The sequence below is a fragment of the Podarcis cretensis genome (genome assembly GCF_951804945.1).
Source record: "Podarcis cretensis genome assembly, chromosome: 16".
Taxonomy (NCBI): Eukaryota; Metazoa; Chordata; class Lepidosauria; order Squamata; family Lacertidae; genus Podarcis; species Podarcis cretensis.
In genome coordinates this window covers 18,859,348-18,878,272 of record NC_137186.1, presented here as the reverse complement: position 1 = coordinate 18,878,272, position 18,925 = coordinate 18,859,348, and the positions used below count along the sequence as shown (strand labels likewise).

The window sequence follows — 18,925 nt, the reverse complement described above, 5'->3', positions numbered from 1 at the left end:
CTTGGGAAAGAGTTGAGAAGGGGCTTGTTCTGTTGACTCATAGTGCAACTACTTTGTGGGGGGGAAACGCTGGTGGGTTATAGGGTGGGGAATATCTCCACCTCCTCCAAAGTTTCACAGATGGCAGCTAGCCTTTCAGCAGAGCCCTGATGCTCATCTGAAGACCATCCCAGTTATTTTGGAGGGGGTGGAGGCAGGGCCAGCTTAAGCATATCCGGCACTGTGGTGCAAAGATCCCTCCAGTGCCCCCTTTCCGTTTCCCAGAGTTGCCAAACTTTTTTAGGGAGGACGGTGCTGCCGCCGATGCGCCCAGCTTTGCGGGGCTGGAGGAGACGGGCAGCGGCTGAAGGACAGCTCCTCCGGCAGGGAAGAGGCAGAGGCTGGACGCGGCAGCTCCCAGCTCAGCTGGCCACTTCGTGCCTTGGTGGACAAGGCAGGCAGAGGCTCTGGGCGCGGTGCTGCTTTGGCGCAGCATGGCGGAGGCGGGCGAGGGTGGCGAGCTGATGCTGGGAGGCGCCACGTCCAGCCTCTGCCACTTCCCTGGCGCCCTCCAGAACTTGGTGCCCTGCGCCACTAGCCTCTATAGGTAAGACGCTCCTGGGTGGAGGCATTCTACCACCCCATGCACCTTTTCACAGGGATGGTGAACTAGTGGCCTTCCAGATGTATGAGGGTGTTCACTCTGTTAGCTTGCTAGCAATGAGTGAACATACGAACCTGCCTTATTCAGAATCAGAATATTGGTGCATCTCTAGCCCTCTATCGCCTCTGGCTCTCTGAGGTCTCAAGGGGAGGCTGTTCCCACAAGCACATCCTAGCCTAGCATTATTTCCTCTGAGAATGCTGTGGATTGGCACCTTCTGTATCCATATAAGACTCAGGCTTTGCCACGGAACTGTGCCCCAGCCCTCAAATGAGGCAAATTTTGTTTGCAAGCTTGATGTCATCCAGAATCTGGGGGAAATAGCTGTCCCACCTCCCTTGCAGGGCTTGAACGTGAGAAAACAGGGATAAATATAGTCATGTAGCAACTGCAGAAAAGACTGAAATAAATGACGTGGGCTGTAGTAGCTTCATTTAGGGCATTAACAGCAATGTATATCATGGGCATATAGAGCCCCCCAGGTTGATGTGATTATCATGGACTGAACAAATTGGGAAGGAGAGGCTTTTTTTGGAGGGGGAGCGTCATGAAAAAGGTTCATTCCCCTCCCAAGGATAGAAACCCAGTTCTCTGAGGTTTGCAGGTTGGCACATTATGAATGTTGCCATCTTGGCTCATTCATCCAAAGTCCATAAGAAAACTGTCTGCCTTCATTCTGTATTTCTCCTCCCTGCACCCTCTTCTCTGTTGACTGAAGTCTTTCCCAACCTGGTACTCTCCAGGTTGTTTGGATGACAGCTAGAGATGTGAGACCTCCAGATCTGACCTGGTGTCTCCAGGTTTTCCTGGCCTCCTCCAGGTGGCAGCTGGAGGGCTTTAATCTCCAGGTGGGCAGGAGTACCATTAATAAAAATAAAAAAAAAACTAAAACATGTTAAGATTGTATGTGCAGATTGCAAGCTTCAGCCCAGCAAGAGCTGGCTGCAAATTATAGCCTAGACATTTGGGGGGGGTCTGCCCTCCTCTGCTTCCCTCTCCCAATTAACCTACATCTCCAGAGCCCTCTCCGTGACATCACTAAAGGTGGCCGCTTAAGTCTCAGGTTTGGGCCGTGAAATCTCAGGATCTGGCATACTTCCGACCTGGCAACCCTGTCAGCCCCAGCCAAAATATGTGCATGCTGGCTGGGAGTTGTATTGGGGGTAATGGGAGTTATAGTCCAAAAATGACTGGGACCAGTGGAAGTTGTACTGATATTTTCAGTTCCAGTTCCCATCGGTGCCAACCAGCACTGGAGGGCATCAGGTTAGAGAAGGCTGATTTCCTGTAAAGGAGGGTTGCCAAGTTTCTAGAGGCTCAGACCCTCAGATGCAAGGAGCAGAGGCTGGGAATGAGAGGGTGATTCCTGGCAGGTAAGGGAGTGTAGCTTGGTAGTTTAGGGCTGGATCCCAGAGGCAGGAGATGTAGGAATATAGGAAATTGCCCTTATACTGAGTCAAACCATTGATCCATCTAGCTCAGTACTGTCTGCACTGTTAGGCAGTGTCTCTCCAGGGTTTTAGGTCTCTCTCAACCCTACCTGGAGATGCCAGGGATTTTCTGCACACATAGCAGATGCTCTACCATTGAGCTATTGCACTGGTTTGATCAAGAGGGAAAACTGGCTATGCCAGGGCTCTAGGAAGTATAGTTGGAAGAGCGGAATCTCTCAGGCAAATATATAGCTGTGTGCCTCTTGAGGACACTGAGGAATCAAACCGAAGCTCACAACCACATCCTGACACCTGGAAATGATCCTATGGTATCCTACATTCCTTTACTCCAGAATAGCCCCTCCTGTATTGGATTTCAAAGCAGGTTGAGGGAAGTTATAGAAATGACCATCAACAGTTTCCCTTCAAAAGCCCCGCAAAACTTTAAAGTCATGGCTCCAGTTGTACTTCTGACTGTTATACCAGCATGATGTACTGAACTTCATTCACACCATGCCGAGATCCAAGAATGAATGTCATTGGACAACATTGCTACTCCCGCACTCTTTCTGTGCATGCCTGCTTCTGTTCCCCCATGATTCCCCCACCAGAGGTGGTGGGATTTCCTTCCTTGGAGGTTTTAAAGCAGAGGTTGGATGGCCATCTGCCTTGTTGAGATTCCTGCATTGTAGGGGGTTGGGCTAGATGACCCTTGGTGGTATCTTCCAACTCTACGATTCTCTGGAAACGGCAGGAAAGAACTGTGTGCTGTTGTACTGCCCCAAATTTCACCATTTTATCCCTTCGATTTTCCAAGTTTAAGTGGCCTGCAAACAGATTCCGCTCCCCCCCCCCCCCCCCGGGACCGAATAACATGGAAATGCGTGATAAACACACACTATATTCCCTTAGTTTTCCAGAAGTGGTTTTTGTGCCATGTGAAAGCCCAAATATGGTGTGGAAATTAGCAGTTAGGGAAATGGAATAAACTGCAGTGTGAATGCAGCCCTGAAAAGTTCCTGCACTTCTGAATGTAACTGCTGCACCTGGTGGTTAGGACACTTGATTTTTCCAGGGGCCAGTATATTGTGGAAGTATGAATAGTAGGAACAGTTATGTTGGCACAAGTTTTGTACATAATTGGGGAGGAAGGGACCACTAAGAGTGGTCCCCCAAATGCTAGTTGTGCCAGTTCCCCTCATTGCCTCCCCCCTCAGCTCATGGGCAGCACCGAAAGGGGGCAGGAGGTAAATGCCCCCCCAAACAAGGAGTTTGCCCCCCCCCCATTGCTGGACTCTTGGCATTAACATACAGGCGTCAACCATTTTGCATGGGGATTCAATTTCTGGCCCCCACACGTGTCAGTAGTCACACGTTAGTTGGACGTGTGCAAAATAATTGCCGTTTGTACTTGTATACTGTTAATTTAACACAGGGGTCAGCAAACTTTTTCAGCAGGGGGCCAGTCCACTTTCCCTCATACCTTGTGGGGGGCTGGACTATATTTATTTTGGGGGGGAATGAACGAATTCCTATGCCCCACAAATAACCCAGAAATGCATTTTAAATAAAAGGACACATTCTACTCATGTAAAAGCACGCTGATTCCCAGACTATCTGCGGGCCGAATTTAGAAGGCAATTGGGCTGGATCCGGCCCCCAGGCCTTAGTTTGCCTATCCAAGCTTTAACACATGGTACACAACTCAGGGGCAGCGCCTAGGACTTGCCGATCGAAAGGTCGGCGGTTCGAATCCCTGCGGCGGGGTGCGCTCCCGCTGCTCGGTCCCAGCGCCTGCCAACCTAGCAGTTCAAAAGCACCTCCGGGTGCAAGTAGATAAATAGGGACCGCTTACCAGCGGGAAGGTAAACGGCGTTTCCGTGTGCGGCTCTGGCTCGCCAGAGCAGCGATGTCACGCTGGCCACGTGACCCGGAAGTGTCTCCGGACAGCGCTGGCCCCTGGCCTCTTAAGTGAGATGGGCGCACAACCCCAGAGTCTGTCAAGACTGGCCCGTACGGGCAGGGGTACCTTTACCTTTACCTTACACAACTCACCCACCCAGAAATATACTTTACCCTTTCTGTGCCTGCCCAAAAATTCTGGTGCCACTGTTTCAGCTCCATTTTGTGGCTTAAGCACAGCAGCAATTGCAAGGCTTGGCAGGTGTGCCTGACTGCCGGGCCCTGGCAATGTGGATAGGCTGTGGTTAGAAAAGCTGTGAGGTGATTCAGAGCCGCCCAGCTCATGTTCACAGCTCCCCTCCCCAGGAATGCTAGCAGCTGCTGCCTCTCTCCTCTAAAGGCCTTTTCGCCTAACCTTTTGAAACCCTTCCTTTAAAACTAAAAGCAAATAACCCCCCCCACGCAAACATCCTGGGTTAGGTGAAATGACCACTGCATGTGGCATTTGAGGGGATGGCAGTCAGACACAAGAAAGAACAACTTCACCCAGTGCGTAGCTCACCTACGGAACCTCCTCCCACAAGAGGCAATGATGGCCACCAACTTGGATAGCTTTACAAGGGGATTAGGCAAATTCATGGAGGAAGTGGCCATCTTGCATTTCAGTTGCTGAGAATCACACCTTGGCCACATTCACACCATACATTTAAAGCATTGTGGTTCCCCTGCAAACAGTAGTAGCTTCCCCCAAAGAATCCTGGGAGCTGTAGTTTGTTAAGTGTGCTGAGAGTCATTGGGAGGCCTCTAGTCCCTTCATGGAGCTATAATTCACAGAGTTCCCTTTGAAGAGGGATTGATTGTTTAAGCCACTCTAACTTTGTATTGGGGGGAGGGGGAATAGGAAGCTCCTAGACACCCTCAGTACCTTTAACAAACTACAGTTCCCAGAATTCATTGGGAGAAGGCATGACCACTTCAAGTAGTATCATAGCGCTTTAAATGTAAAGTGTGACTATAGTCCTTGGGAGAGTTGTTGTTTGGGTAATAATAATATAAATTTATATGCTGCCCATCTGACTGGGTAGTCCCATCCACTCTGGCGCCGTTCAACAGTTATCAAACCACAGCAAAACATCAAACATAGAAAAACTTCCCTATTCAGAGTTGCCTTCTAAAAATCAGATAGTTGTTTATTTCCTTGCCATCTGATGGGAGGGCATCCCACAGGGTGGGCGCAACTACCGAGAAGGCCCTCTGTCTGGTTTCCTGTAACCACATTTTGCAACAAGGGAACCGCCAGAAGGTGGATCTCAGTCTCTGGCCTGAATGATGAGCTTCCCAGAAGAGGCATTTAGATTTGCCGCTGTGAGAAAAGGATGCTGCACTCAGTGGGCCTTTGGCCTAATTTAGCAGGACACATTTTGTGTTCATAGGTAAGCCACTTGGAGTGGCCTCCTTTTGGCTATGTCCACACTTCTGCTTTCCCTCCAACCTCATCCAGCAGTTTGCCCCTCCTGGCAGTTTTCAAAGACTTTGGAGGAGAGGGACTTGAACTTGTGTGTTTTGCCCCCCAGCCAGGAGAGGTTCTGCTTCAAACAGTTTTTGGGGAGCTCTCTGTATGTGTGTGTTTGGTTTCCATGGGGATGATGACAGGCCCAGCTGTCACTCAACCTGGGAGCAGGGTGTTTGCGCAGGAGGCGTGGGGGCCTGCTGCCTGAAGTGTTTCTTTAAAGTTGCTGACTCATGTGAAGGGCAAGTGTGTGTTTGTGTGTAGGTGAGCCAGAGAAGGAAGGAAAGATCTATAGCTTGATCATTACTTCCTGAGCCCCTTTTGACCATCACTGGATGCTATCTCCAACCTGCTGGGTTTCTCTCCCGCTTTGAAAGGAGCAGGGAGGGGGAGACCAGCGTCAATACACAGCTTTCCTTCCCAAAATAATATCTCCCATTTCTGGGTTTGTTTTGTGGTGGTGGTGTTTGTCAGGTCTTGTTCAGTTTAACCTCTATTCCTTTTCTTGCAATAGCTTCCCACTTCAGCAGCTTGAGAATCATGCCTTTCATTTGAAAGAACCCAAGCAAGGTTTTAGCCCTCATGGATGCTGCTAGAATTCTGTTTCAAAAAACATATGAGCAGCACCTTCTGTGTTCTCTGAAGCCAAAGTAGGGATGCTAGCATTGGCAGAACGGGACAGAAGACATAATTCTTTGCTGGACCCCCTTCCTGTTATCAAACATGATACATGATGGAAGCTAAATAAATATACATAACTTGTAATTTGCTAAATCCAGCTTGTTATGCAGAGCAAGTTCATTATTTCGATTTTGCAGCTTTGCTCTCAGGTATCTGGAAAACAAAACTTTACTTGAGGTTACCTGCTACCTCCCACACCCACCTTCTAAATGGGAGAGGGCTTCCTTCCCATGCCTTCAAACCTCCTAGGATATTTTTACACACACACACACACACACACACACACACACACTGTTCTTGTCTGTTTGCTTGCAGTGTGTTCAGTGGCCTAGGGTGGGGGAAGAGGTTCACTCTGTGATATGTGAGAAGTGACACCTCCGCCTACGTGGGAATTGGCCATCTGTAAGGCAAGCCTGTTCCAGACCAGCAACCAAAGACCTGTAAATCCAGCGGGTGCTCAGCTCAGCTCCCTCCTCGTAGGTGCCATTGCGTGGCAGATAACGACAGTATTATATAACGCCGCAGCCTACCTTGGCATGCGCTTAGCCGGAGGCTTCTAAATCATTAATGCCGTTGCAATCTTTGCTGTTAAGTAGGTCAGAAATGAGATGAGAATTCGGGAGGGCAGCGCGGAGACTTGGCAGGCAGGAACGTGAGCACAGTTGGCGAGTGAGCGAGGCTGCCTTCGCCACCTCTGATGCTGCCAGGGACAGGCTCGGGAGGTGGCAGTGGCGAGGGGGATGATGACAACGATGTCTGTAACCAAATCTGGAGCTGGGGACGGGTGCCTTCCAGCCTAAGGTGCTTGCTGGGACTGGCGCCAGGGGATGTGAACTAGGATTAGGTGTGATCTAGCACCTGAAGGTCAGAAGGTTGGCCTGGGAAGGGCAAAAGTGTCTGCTCCAAGTGGGGAACGCACCCCAGGCTGCTTCTGTACATGCAGGTCCTCTGTTGTTTACTAGGCTGAGGGGTGGCCGCCTGCTCATCCTAAACCCAAGCCCTGGGTGAAAGACATCCTTTTATGACCCAGTTTCCTTTTGCGGTGGGAGGTTGGGGTGGGGGGCAGAACTAGATAGTGAACTTCAAACAACAACTTTGCTGTGTGTGCCAATTTGATCAGGTATTCCCTTTTGCAAAGGAAAGATCCCTGTTTGCCTCAGGCCTTGGGCTCTTCTTACGCTCTTTTCAGGAATGCAAAGTTGCTTGAGCTACAATCCAGGGAAGGTGGGTAGATAGCTCCTGTGTCCAGAAGATGGGCCAATTGCCTGTTCCAGACACAGGGTTGCACTACCTCTGAAGGAGCAGATATGTAGCTTGGGGGTACTCCTGGATTCATCTTTGTCTTTAGACTGTTGATGGGAACGGACAACTGACAGCATATGACACCTCTGCAGAAATATCGGCCCATATGCTATGCGACCAGGTTCAGGGTTTTTGTAATGATATAGAAAGCCACAAACAGATTAAATCTGGTGTCCATTAAGGACTGCCTAAGTAAGCTCTTATATCCCAGCTTGATCACTGACTGAAGTGCTGTTAGTTGCCCCCCCCCCCCATGTTTCTGGAACCCCACTAACTTCAACTAGAAATTGGGCATTGAGTGTTGCCAGCCCTATGCAGAGAAACACTCTCCTGCAGAGTTTGGGCAGGCATCTTGGCTACTAACCTGCTTCAGGTGTCTCAAAGATGTTCTGTATACGCCACCCTGATATTTCACATGAGGGGCAATCCATACATAAAAACGTATGAACTGCACAGGTTGTCAACTTTTGGTGACCTGGGTCCAGGACTCTGACCTACAACAACAAAACGTGATTTGGTTCATTTTAACTTTTGACCAAGTCGCTTAAGTCTTTCTTGACAAGTCCTTTCTGCCTGTGCCAGCAGAGTGACCAGATGCTTTGTAGAGGATTGAGCTCCTATGCTTTTTTAATTGTGATGCAGAAAAGGGGATTTTGGCTCCCCACCCCCGCATGCAGTATTACAACAAGGCTCTTAAATCTATCAATAACGCCCTGACCACTAATGTTTGTGGCCACTCTGAGGGGTGTTCGTTCTCTTCAACCCACCCGCAAAGCGCATACACACAAACATTGTTTTTACCTCTTGCCCTTCCAACATTCATCCATCTGTTGGTTTCACTTCTGTCTCTCCCTGTGCAAGAAGGAAGTTGATCAGTGAGACTGAAACTCGTGGTTCTAACAGTCACATTGCTCTGTGGATTGGCAGGCCTAGGGTGAGCCTGGATGCTCTTGCAACACACACACACATGAAAACACTGCTGCTGCTGCTGCTGCTGCTGCTGTATCCTGTTCATGTTATTATGATTGTTGCAACTACCTCTGCCCCTCCTGATCTGACACCCCCTCCAAATAGGGCCACACTTGTCCCACCCTCCACCCCTTTTAGCACAGATTGCTGACTGAAGCTTTCCGCGCCATTGCACATTGCGCACCGCTTGCGGATTGCTACATTCATGTTTTTCTATAATTTCTTCTTCTATGGCATGGGTAGGCAAACTAAGGCCTGGAGGCCGGATCCGGCCCAATCGCCTTCTAAATCCAGCCCGCGGACAGTTTGGGAATCGGTGTGTTTTTACATGAGTAGAATGTGTGCTTTTATTTAAAATGCATCTCTGGATTATTTGTGGGGCATAGGAATTTGTTCATTTCCCCCCAAAAAAATATAGTCCGGCCTCCCACAAGGTCTGACGGACAGTGGACCATCCCTCTGCTGAAAATGTTTGCTGACCCCTATGGACTTGAAAATGAAAAGGGTGTCTTATTAAGAACATAAGATGAGCCTCCTTAGTTGGGCTAAGGACCCGCCTAGTCTAGTGTCCTGTTCACACTGTAGCCAACCAGATGCCCCAATGTGAAACCCACAAGCGGGACCTGAGCACAACAGCATTTCCCACACCCCACCCCACCGCACCCCAGTGGTTTCCAGCAACTGGTATTCAGAAGCATTACTCCCTCCAACTGCTGAGGCAGAGCATAGCCATCATGACTCATAGTCATTGATAAAAGGTAAAGGTAAAGGTACCCCTGCCCGTACGGGCCAGTCTTGACAGACTCTGGGGTTGTGCGCCCATCTCACTTAAGAGGCCAGGGGCCAGCGCTGTCCGGAGACACTTCCGGGTCACGTGGCCAGCGTGACATCACTGCTCCGGCCAGAGCCAGAGCCAGAGCCGCACACGGAAACGCCGTTTACCTTCCCGCTGGTAAGCGGTCCGTATTTATCTACTTGCACCCGGAGGTGCTTTCGAACTGCTAGGTTGGCAGGCGCTGGGACCGAGCAGCGGGAGCGCACCCCGCCGCAGGGATTCGAACCGCCGACCTTTCGATCGGCAAGCCCTAGGCGCTGAGGTTTTAACCTACAGCGCCACCTGCGTCCCCATATAGTCATTGATAGCCTTCGTCAAATCCTTTTTTTTAAAGCCATCCAAGTTGGTGGCCATCATTGCCTCCTGTGGGAGAGAGTTCCATAGTTTAGCTGTTCGCTGCATGAAAAGCACATTCTTTTGTCTTTTATTAAGATCTGTGGTGTGACCACACTTGGACAGTTCTGTTCACCACATTTCAAAAAGGGATGTTGTGGAGCCAGAAAAAGATGCAAAAAAAAAAAAAGAGGCATCCTAAATTATAAAGGGGTTGGACTGAATATGTTAGGAGGAAAGATGATAATTTTGGGGGTTATTTAGTTTTTTAAAAGAGTAAGTAAGTAGGAGGGGGGTCTGATAGAAGTTTTTTTCCTTATTTAACAAGATTTGTATAGTGCTTAAACAACATAAAAACTCTAAGTGGTTTACATATTATGCCATGGTGTGGAGAAAGTGGATAGTCGTTTTTCTTATAATTCAAGAACCTGGACAAGTGGGGTGAGGGGCTTATTCAGTGAAATATGGTTTGCAGTAGATTTAGAACTGACTGCAGGAACCTTTCCTTCACACGGAACATGAATTTATGGAATTCAGGGTCATAAGGTTGTAGTAGCTTAGATATGGTGGCCATGTGAGAAGATACAGCAGTCTGGGGGGGCGGGCATTTTATGAAATGGGACTTACGATCAGTCAGAAAATAGATTCCAGGATGGCATTGTCATCTGCAAATCAAAATATCGTGAATAAGACACTTACTATCGGCAGCAAAAGTGGGAGGATTTAGGAGACAACTTGCTGTCAGAATGGTTCCAACAAACTCGGGCAGTTCCATTGATGGAAAAACTGATGCAAAAGGTGAAAATACAGGAGCAATCTTTAGAAAACAAAAGGAGAGTTTCAAGTGGCATGGGATCTCTTTATTAAATACATGGCAGAAAAGGAACATCACTGGCCACATGTGGCCTTCTGTGGAGTGACATAAGATGACACTGTAGACAAAGAGAGAGAGAGAGAATTCCAGTCTTAAGTAGAGTAAATGTTGTACAGTACAGTACAGTAGACTCACAACTCACATGTAATTTACTTATGTGATTGCAGCTTTGCGCAGGTGGCAAGAAAATAAATAAATGGAGGTGGGGGAGTCAGAAGGGGCAATCTGAGACCTCTTATGACCATCCCAGAGCTCTGGATAGGTAGGGATGGTTGTGCAGGCAACAGTTCTGGGAACTTCCTAACTTTATGTGATTTTGCCTTTTCGTGTGAACCCTAGTGTAAGTTGCAGGTCCACTACGCATCAGAGATCTAACCAATGCTCATAACTGTATGCTGCATGTATGTTTATGATGCTATACTTTGTTTTGTTTTTGTCGCAAAACAACTAAAATCTATTTTTTAAAAAGGGACTAGTAACTTTCAGGAAAGAGAAATGTGGTCCATCTGGTGGTGCTAGCATGATGGGTTTTTTTTCCCCCCTCTGGAAATGGTTTGGGGTTGGTATTGGATAATGCACGGTTCTATTTTCTTCCCCACGCTACCTTGCCACAGTTCACGGGATATACAAAAGTCAACATTTGTCAACTCCAGTGTACGCATTTTTCAAAACCAGTTGCCAGTTCTCATGAAGGAAGAGTCATAGAGTATCCAACCCAACGGGAGACTCGCCAGAAATTCTGTGTGTGATCTCAAAGGTCTGTATCATTTCTCCACGTATTCAGCAATGGTTTCTGGTTGGCGAACAGTCTTGTTGCCCCTTGTTGGAAGACAGCCAAACACATCAGGCATTTACCATAGCTTCCCACCCACATGGTCATGACCTGAAGCTGTGTGGCTTCCAAGCGTTACCCCCTTCGTGTTCCTACACCCAGAGGGAAGTTCTGGAAAGTTTTTAAAGACTGAACTGAACTTGACTATGCAGAAATATAGCATGCACACAGCACTAACAGCAACCCATCTCCCTATAGTGTCACCTGATTTGTGTGTTCTCCTCTAGCATAAAGGCACAACATAGCCACAAGCGCTTCCATTTAAAGCAGATATCTGTGCTTGTGGAGGAAGGAGACCTCTGGCTCCTCTTAGTTACTGTACCAGATGCCCATCCATAGAGATACTTATTTGAGTCTGGGGCATCCAGTCTTGGAGCTGTAAAGACTTTTGGGGCAAACTGAATCCCTGGCAGGAGCACCCACAATCAGTTGGGTGGAGTCTTCCTTTGGGTCATCCTTTCTGCAATAAGCCACCTTCCTGCAATGTCTTTGGCCACTTTGCCATCCAACTATCCGATGGCAAAAGGGATAGCATGATGGGTTTTAGCAGCCTTTGCCCACCAGACATTTTGGCCTACAATATCTGTCACCTTCAGTGAGCACAGCTGTCCTCCCATCAGCCCATAGCATCGCTGATGGGAGTTGTAGGCTGTCACATCTAGAGGGGAGCCAGGTTGGTGAAGGCTGAGCTATAGGGCCCTCCATATCCACAGGCTGCATGTCACTGAGTGCCAGTTGCTGGGGAGAGCTGTTGCTTTAATGCCATGCTTGTGGGCTTCCAGGAGGCATGTGTTTGGTGGCTGTCACTGAGGAGAACAGGGTGAGGGACTAGATGGGCCTGCCTTGGTCTCATCCTAAGGAAAGAATGGCAAACTTTTGGAAAGTTGTCCCCTTTCTTTGTCCCTTGCACTTTTGCCAGCTTTGAATAAACATTACAGACCATGTCCTGGATTCAAAGAATTGTGAAAAACAATTTGGGCTTACTTTATTTGAGTGCTTCTGCTGTGTCACATAGCAAGCTGCATTTGAACCTGAGGGAGGTTGTTATAATAGTATTGTGGAGTGCAGGGGTGTGTTCCAGTTAGCCTTCCCTTCCCTTGGGCTACCACAAGCCAGTGTGGTGTAGCATTGAAACTGATGGGCTAGAAACCTAGGCTGATATCTTAACAACCATGAAAGCTAACTGAATGACTTTGGGTAGTCAGTTATATACCTCAGCCTTAACCTACCTCACAGGGTTGTTGTGAGGATAAAACTGAGTGGAAGCAGGGCGGAGAGAGAAGCAGTAAGCTCCTTGGAGGAAAGTTTGAATAGCAATGTAATCAATACCATAAGTATTATTTGAACCCTGACGGTATATTTACAGAAATGAAATGGTTATCAAATTAGACTCATTTTTCTGTTTAGACTACTGGCTCTGAACAAAATTGCCTTTGGCTTGTAGCATCTGGCATGTTGAACTGGGAAGGGAGAGTCCTACTGAGGACAGTCCTCTCCCTTTTTAATGGATGTTTATATTTTTTGTGTCACACACACTCACTTGTAAACTATTTTGGCTCATTATGTGGCATATAAATAAATTATCATCATAATGAACACCTCCCCGGACAGCAGACTGAGGGCCTGCATACAGCTCACCTGATCACTCTTTCTCCATACCATGCGATGTGTCTCTGTTTAAACAAGAGCACTTATTTCTGAGGCTGAGTAGACACACTGTACCTTAAGAGCGCATAATTTTTTGAGGGAAAGAATGCAATTCGAATGTGCTCCAAAGGTACATTGTGTATGTACACAGCCTAAATCTGCAGCAGTGCATGATAAATTAGCCTGTGCATATTTTATGCAAATCTGTTGTGTTTGTTGGTGATGCGTGACCGGCCAAGTTAGTCCAGCATGGAAAGATGGGGATGCTGAGGAGTGGTGGTGGTGCAAGCTGCTGTGGCGGCTGTGTCGCTTTAATTCACCTCCCTGCCACCCGTTGCCAACCCTCTTCTATCCTCCACGAAGGGAACAGCTGACCTGGTGTGACCTTGGTTAGCTTGAGTGCATTAGGCTGTGTGTGTGCACGCGTGTGTCTGTTGTTTTGGGGGGGGGAGGGAGAGCATACTTGTATGGTTTGCTGTTAAATCAAGCCTCTTCATTGGAACTGCTTGCTGCGAAAGGCAACCGTCTTCTTCCCCCCAAGTTGTAAATAAAAAATAAAATAAAAGCCGAACGTGTCACATAAACAAGACGCACAAAAGGCCAGGCGGGGTTAATTCTTTGCCACCTTCTGTTTGACAAGTAAGATTAGGGCTGGCACTTCACCCTGGCCATGCCTTATCGATTAGCGCTAAGGAGATTACTTGGTTGTTCCAGAAGGGCCGGGAAAACTTTTGCAGCTCCTGTTGTCTGTAGGAATTGGGTGCCTCACGCTCCAGGCTCTGATGCAGGCTGATGGCAAAGGCATTTTCCATTGCTAATGCTTTTTCTTCTTCTTTTTTGGTAATTACACACACACACACACACACACACACACACACACACAGTTCTGCTCAACGCCAGATAGAAGGGGAACAAGGCAGCAAAGGGTCTTTGGGTACCTGAAAGGCCAACTGATTTACTGTGCCAAGAGCTTTTGCTGACAAGAGCCCACCCACTTGTGCCAGTTGCTCCCCTGGCCAAATTGAGCAGAAGCATGTCATTGACACCTTGTGGCATGCTTTACTCAGGCTGGGCCACAGTCTGGAGCCACTCAAGGCCGGTGGCCCACCCCCAAAGAACAGGCTTCAAAGGGAATCATCCCTTTGGAGATGGACTGAGGGTGAAGGACCAGTTCCTGGCCTGTATTTTTAGGTCTGGACCGATTCCTCTTTTGAGAAGGGACAGACGGAGAAGGGACCGCAGACTGGTTCAAGTAAGGGCTGGCCAGCCCACGGGCCTTACAGAGGAGAACCACAGAACTCAAGAGGATGAGTGTCTTCATGCAGCCTTCACCAACCTGGTGCCCCCTAGCAGTTTTGAACTATAACTCTCATTGGCCTGAGGAGAGGTTTCTTGTGCTTTTACCCCCTTTTTAGTAGGAGGGAAAGTTCCACCCGAGTTGTTAGCTTCTGGTTTTTCTGCAATTTAGCTCAAGCATCCAGAGCTGCCCATTCATTTTGCTAGCCCTGCTCCAATGCCGGGGTTGGGGAACTTTTATTTCAGCCCTAGGGCCACATTCTCTTCTGGGCAACCTTCCAAGGGCCCCAGTGTGACAAAACTGGTCGTGCTCCCCTAAATCTGCCTCTGCTAGCAGGCTAGTTTTTACCCACATCTGCAGGCCCCTCCTTATCTTCCATCCAAGGAAGCAAGAGGCATTATCCGGAGTTCAGGGGCATGATGCAACAAGGAAATAAAACACCTGAGGAGGGGGTGAATCAGGTCCGGTGAGGGGTGTAGCATGGGGAAAATTGCGAGGGCCAGATAAGGATACCTGGGAGGGGGCACATTTGCCTCCCAAGTCTGTGGTTCCCCACTTCTGTCTTGTGCCGTTCCAGACAGCCACTCCCCAAAATTAAGTGGGAGAAACTTGTTCTCATTACTTCACCTCCATGCCACGAGAAAGCCTCACCGATAGTCAGTGTGGTGTAGTGGTTAGAGTTTCAGATTACGATCTGAGAGACCAGGGTTCAAATACCCATTTGGCTGTGAAGCTCACTGAATGTGACTTGGGGCCAGTCACGGCCTCTCTGCTTAACCTACTTCACAGGGTTGGTGTGGGATTAACTGAGGAGAGGGAGAACAATGTGTGCCACCTCGAACTCCATGGTGAAAAGGTGGGAAATAAGTGCAAGAAATAAAGAAATAAATGGTCTCTCCACATCTGCCTGTTGTTACCACCTAAGGAACTGAGGCAAAAGAGTAAAAGTTGGCAACCTTTTCAGTGTTTCTGGGCTTCTTTTGCTTTGCACAGAAAAGGAAAGGCAGGGGTGGAGTTTGGGAGAAGGGAGGAATCTCTTTTCCCCTCCTGGTTGGGTATATAAGAGATTGTTGACCTGTTTTATTTCATATATTGTAACTCTGATGTTAATCTCGGCCTAAGCCACCCTGAGAACTTGGTTATTTGGCATAAAGATGCCTGAAATAAAAATAAGAAATTTGTGCTTCCTTGGGTCAAGGGGGTGGTGAGAAGCTCCCAGGGAGCAGGACACAGGCATGGTCAGGATCTGAGGGAATTCATGTTCCCAGGCTTTTGGCCATTAGTGGCTACTGGGAAATTCTCTCTGCCCCCTCCCTTCCACCCCACCCTCATGGTCTGTCAGATACAATTACTGATGCTATCTGAGGTTTCCATCTCAAGAGGCTGCCAGTCCACAACTTTAACGTTTCAGCTCCAAAACCTTGAAAATAAAGAGAATGAGGACTGCTGATTTTGATTCTGGAAATATTGACCTCCCTGAGCAGAACCAGTGTGGGGGAAAGAAGTGGCCTAGTCCAAATTGGCAGCCTTGGTTTTCAGACCCCAGAGAAGCCCACTGGAATGTGATTTTACTGGTCAGACGGCTAACATACTAGCAAGGAGGCAACCATCACAATTCCAGCATCTGCCATTGGGCTAATTGCATTTTGAAAGGCATACACTTGGGCAAAGTAGGAAACAAGAACAAAACCATCTGATTATGGGTGATTTGAGGGTTTTGGTTTTTGACATTTATATCCTTTCTTCCTAGCGGTGCCAGGTGTCCTGTGTAATTCTCCCCCTCCCCATTTTATCCTCACAAACACCTTCTGAGGTAGGTTAGGCTGAGAGATTAATACTGGCCCATGGCTCACCCAGCAAGATTTGGGGCTGAGCTGGGAACTGAACTTTGGTCTCTAAAGTCCTGGCTCCACACTTTAACCCCTAACCCACGCTGGTTCAGCACTCCAGACTGATCCAGTCCTGATCCTGAGAGGAATTGCCCATTGACCTTTGCATGTACTTGATTGGCTATAGTTCAGCATGGTGTGGGGGGTGCTTCCCCTTTTCCCTTGACAGATCTGATTTCTGAATCTGCCAGGTTTCTGTGATTCACATTTATGATAATTTTAAACCTCCAAGAATCTGGCCTGAATAAATCCCACTCCTAATGTGACTTTTTGCACCATTTCCACTTTTGTGTGAGAGAAATCCAGTGGTGATTTGAGAGCAAAACCCTACTGATTTTCTCCTCCTCCATATCTCAGGGTTGCCATATGTCCAGGAAAACCTGGACATGCCCTCTTTTTTGGACCCAAAGTGCCCATCTGGACAGATTTTTACATTTTAAAGGAAATGTCTGGGTTTTTCAGGCTTGGGTGACTCAGGCTCGGGCTGGCAGCAGCTTGGGCTGTCCTCTTTTTTGCTCTTCAAGATATGGCAACCCTACCATATCTTATCCTCACAACAACCCTGTGAGGTAAGTCAAGCTCAGAGGCAGTGACTGTTCCCAGGTCACCCAGCAAGCTGCATAGCTGAATTGGGACCAGGTCCTAGTCCAATACTCTAACCACTATACCATGCTGGCTCTCCAGGTTGTTCCTAAAGCTATCTTCATGACTTTCAAGAAAACTGAGGGAGTAAGGTAAAGGAGGGGTGGTGAAGTTAGAGAAATGTATGGGCACACTTTATATAAATATATATTTTCCTTCATGTTGTAATTTATATCCTTGCTTTAGTGCCCTTACCGTAAACGCTAGCATCTTTTCTGTCTGTAATGAGATTTGTGGCATGCAGAGTACTGGGAAAACTATTTCTTTCTTTCTTTTTAATTTAATAAAGGTTTTTGGTTTTGTGTAATGTACATTCTGCTGTTCAGAAATCAATAGGAGGGAGCAAAAAATAAATATACACATGGAAATGAACCCAGCGCTTCAAATGTGGGCATCTTAAGTTCATGATGGTTTTAAGGCCGGGGGCGGGGGGGGGGGTAGCAATATGTGGAAGGTATTTGAGACTGGATGCATTTGAAATGCAAATTGCTCAGCCAAGTCATTTTTGTTAATGTTCTCCCTGTAAGGTCAGGATTGATAGCATTGATATTTTAATTTCTTGTACAATGGGGATGGTAGAACATCTGGACTAATTTCATTCATTTTAATAACTTGTATGGCGCTTAATATAACAAAATCTCTTTAAGTGGTTCACAACCATAAAACCACAAGCAGAAAGTCATTGGAAAAACTGAAATTAAGCCTTCAGCCTGTAACAGCGCTTAGAAGAAAACAAGCAAGTGACCCATGCTCAAACCTTAAACAGTGGTTAATCTTAACCACTGTCTGCTGTAACAAGCCGATTTTTGAAGTTGGTCTCCAAACTTCCATAATAACCTCCAACCATTGGCCATGCTGGCTGCTGGGAGCTGGAGTCCAGCAACATTTGGAGAACCAGAGGTTTCCCACCCCTGGAGGCAACTGGAGAGCTCTTCCTGCTCCAAGGAAATGAGTGAGATGCAAATCATAGGAATGCCAGAAGCACTGAGATAACAGACATCTCTAGGCCCATTGGCTCCAGAATTGTCTGATTGGCAGCTTGTGGGTGGGGATTTTCCCAGCAGGACCACCCGAGCTCCTTTAATGTAGGGATATGGAACTTTCTCAGCCCAAAGGCCACATGCCAAAATAGGGTTGGGGAAATGGACGTGATTCTTACCTTTCCATTCCAGCCACGTACAGATCAGAGGCTTCTGGACCCACATACGTCTTTCCATCCTCCAGTGGCACCCTTTCAGGGCCGATGTGATGCATTTAATGCAGCCAGTCCCAAAGGCCTCACCGCTACTTTTTGTTTTGACTTACAATTTCAGCATAGTCTTCAAGGGCAGTCCCACATTGGACACGTTGCAGTAGACAAAGCATGTTTCCAAGCATGGATACTATGGGAGGCTATCTTCATCTGGGATAGTCCATAGTTGGCACACCAACCTAAGCTGCTGAAAGGTGCTTTGTGCCAACAAGGCTACTGGGGTCTGTAGAAAGAGTCTTAATAGCATGCACAAGGGCAAGTCTGGATGAAACACCATCCAGAACATGCTGCACAGCTGTTTCCTAAATCGGACAAAGCAGCTGCCCACAGCATCTCCATCTTATCATGGCTGAGTTTCACCTTATTGGCTGAGCATTGGTTCATAATTTCCAACAGCATTCCCCGAATTTGATGAAAAAGGGAACTAAGAGATGGGTGTCTTCAGTATACATGGGTGGAGTATAGAGCATTCAGTATACAGCATTCAGCGGAGGAGGACAACACTGATCTATGTGATACAGCCTAGCATAAATGTCATGAAGCAGAGCAATAATTCGCAAAGTACCACCACCTGGAATTTGCCAGTGAGGGATGAATAGAAATGCCAAAACACAATGTCCCCGATCCCACATCCAGTAGCCACCCCAAGAGGATTCCTTGATGGTCGTTGTCTTCCCCCCGCCCAGCTTCCATAGCCTCCCATTTTAGATGATGGCACAGGTTAGTTAAGAAAAAACAATGCATGTGGTGTGTTTGGCTGGAATTGCAGCAGGTGTGTTGTTTAAGTGCAGCCCCCCACCTTTCGTTTTCTGAGTGTACCTGCAGAAAGTGCATCCTTTTTTGTAATTTCCCTCTTTCATGACACTAGAACTAGTGGAAGTCCA

General features: G+C 47.7%; 1 protein-coding gene across 1 annotated transcript in view; it reads left to right on the top strand.

Annotated features, from left to right (window-relative positions):
* Positions 1 to 18,925, top strand: part of MEF2D (myocyte enhancer factor 2D) — a 140,631-nt gene that overhangs the window by 33,542 nt on the left and 88,164 nt on the right. The gene's annotated exons all lie outside the window — the stretch shown is intronic.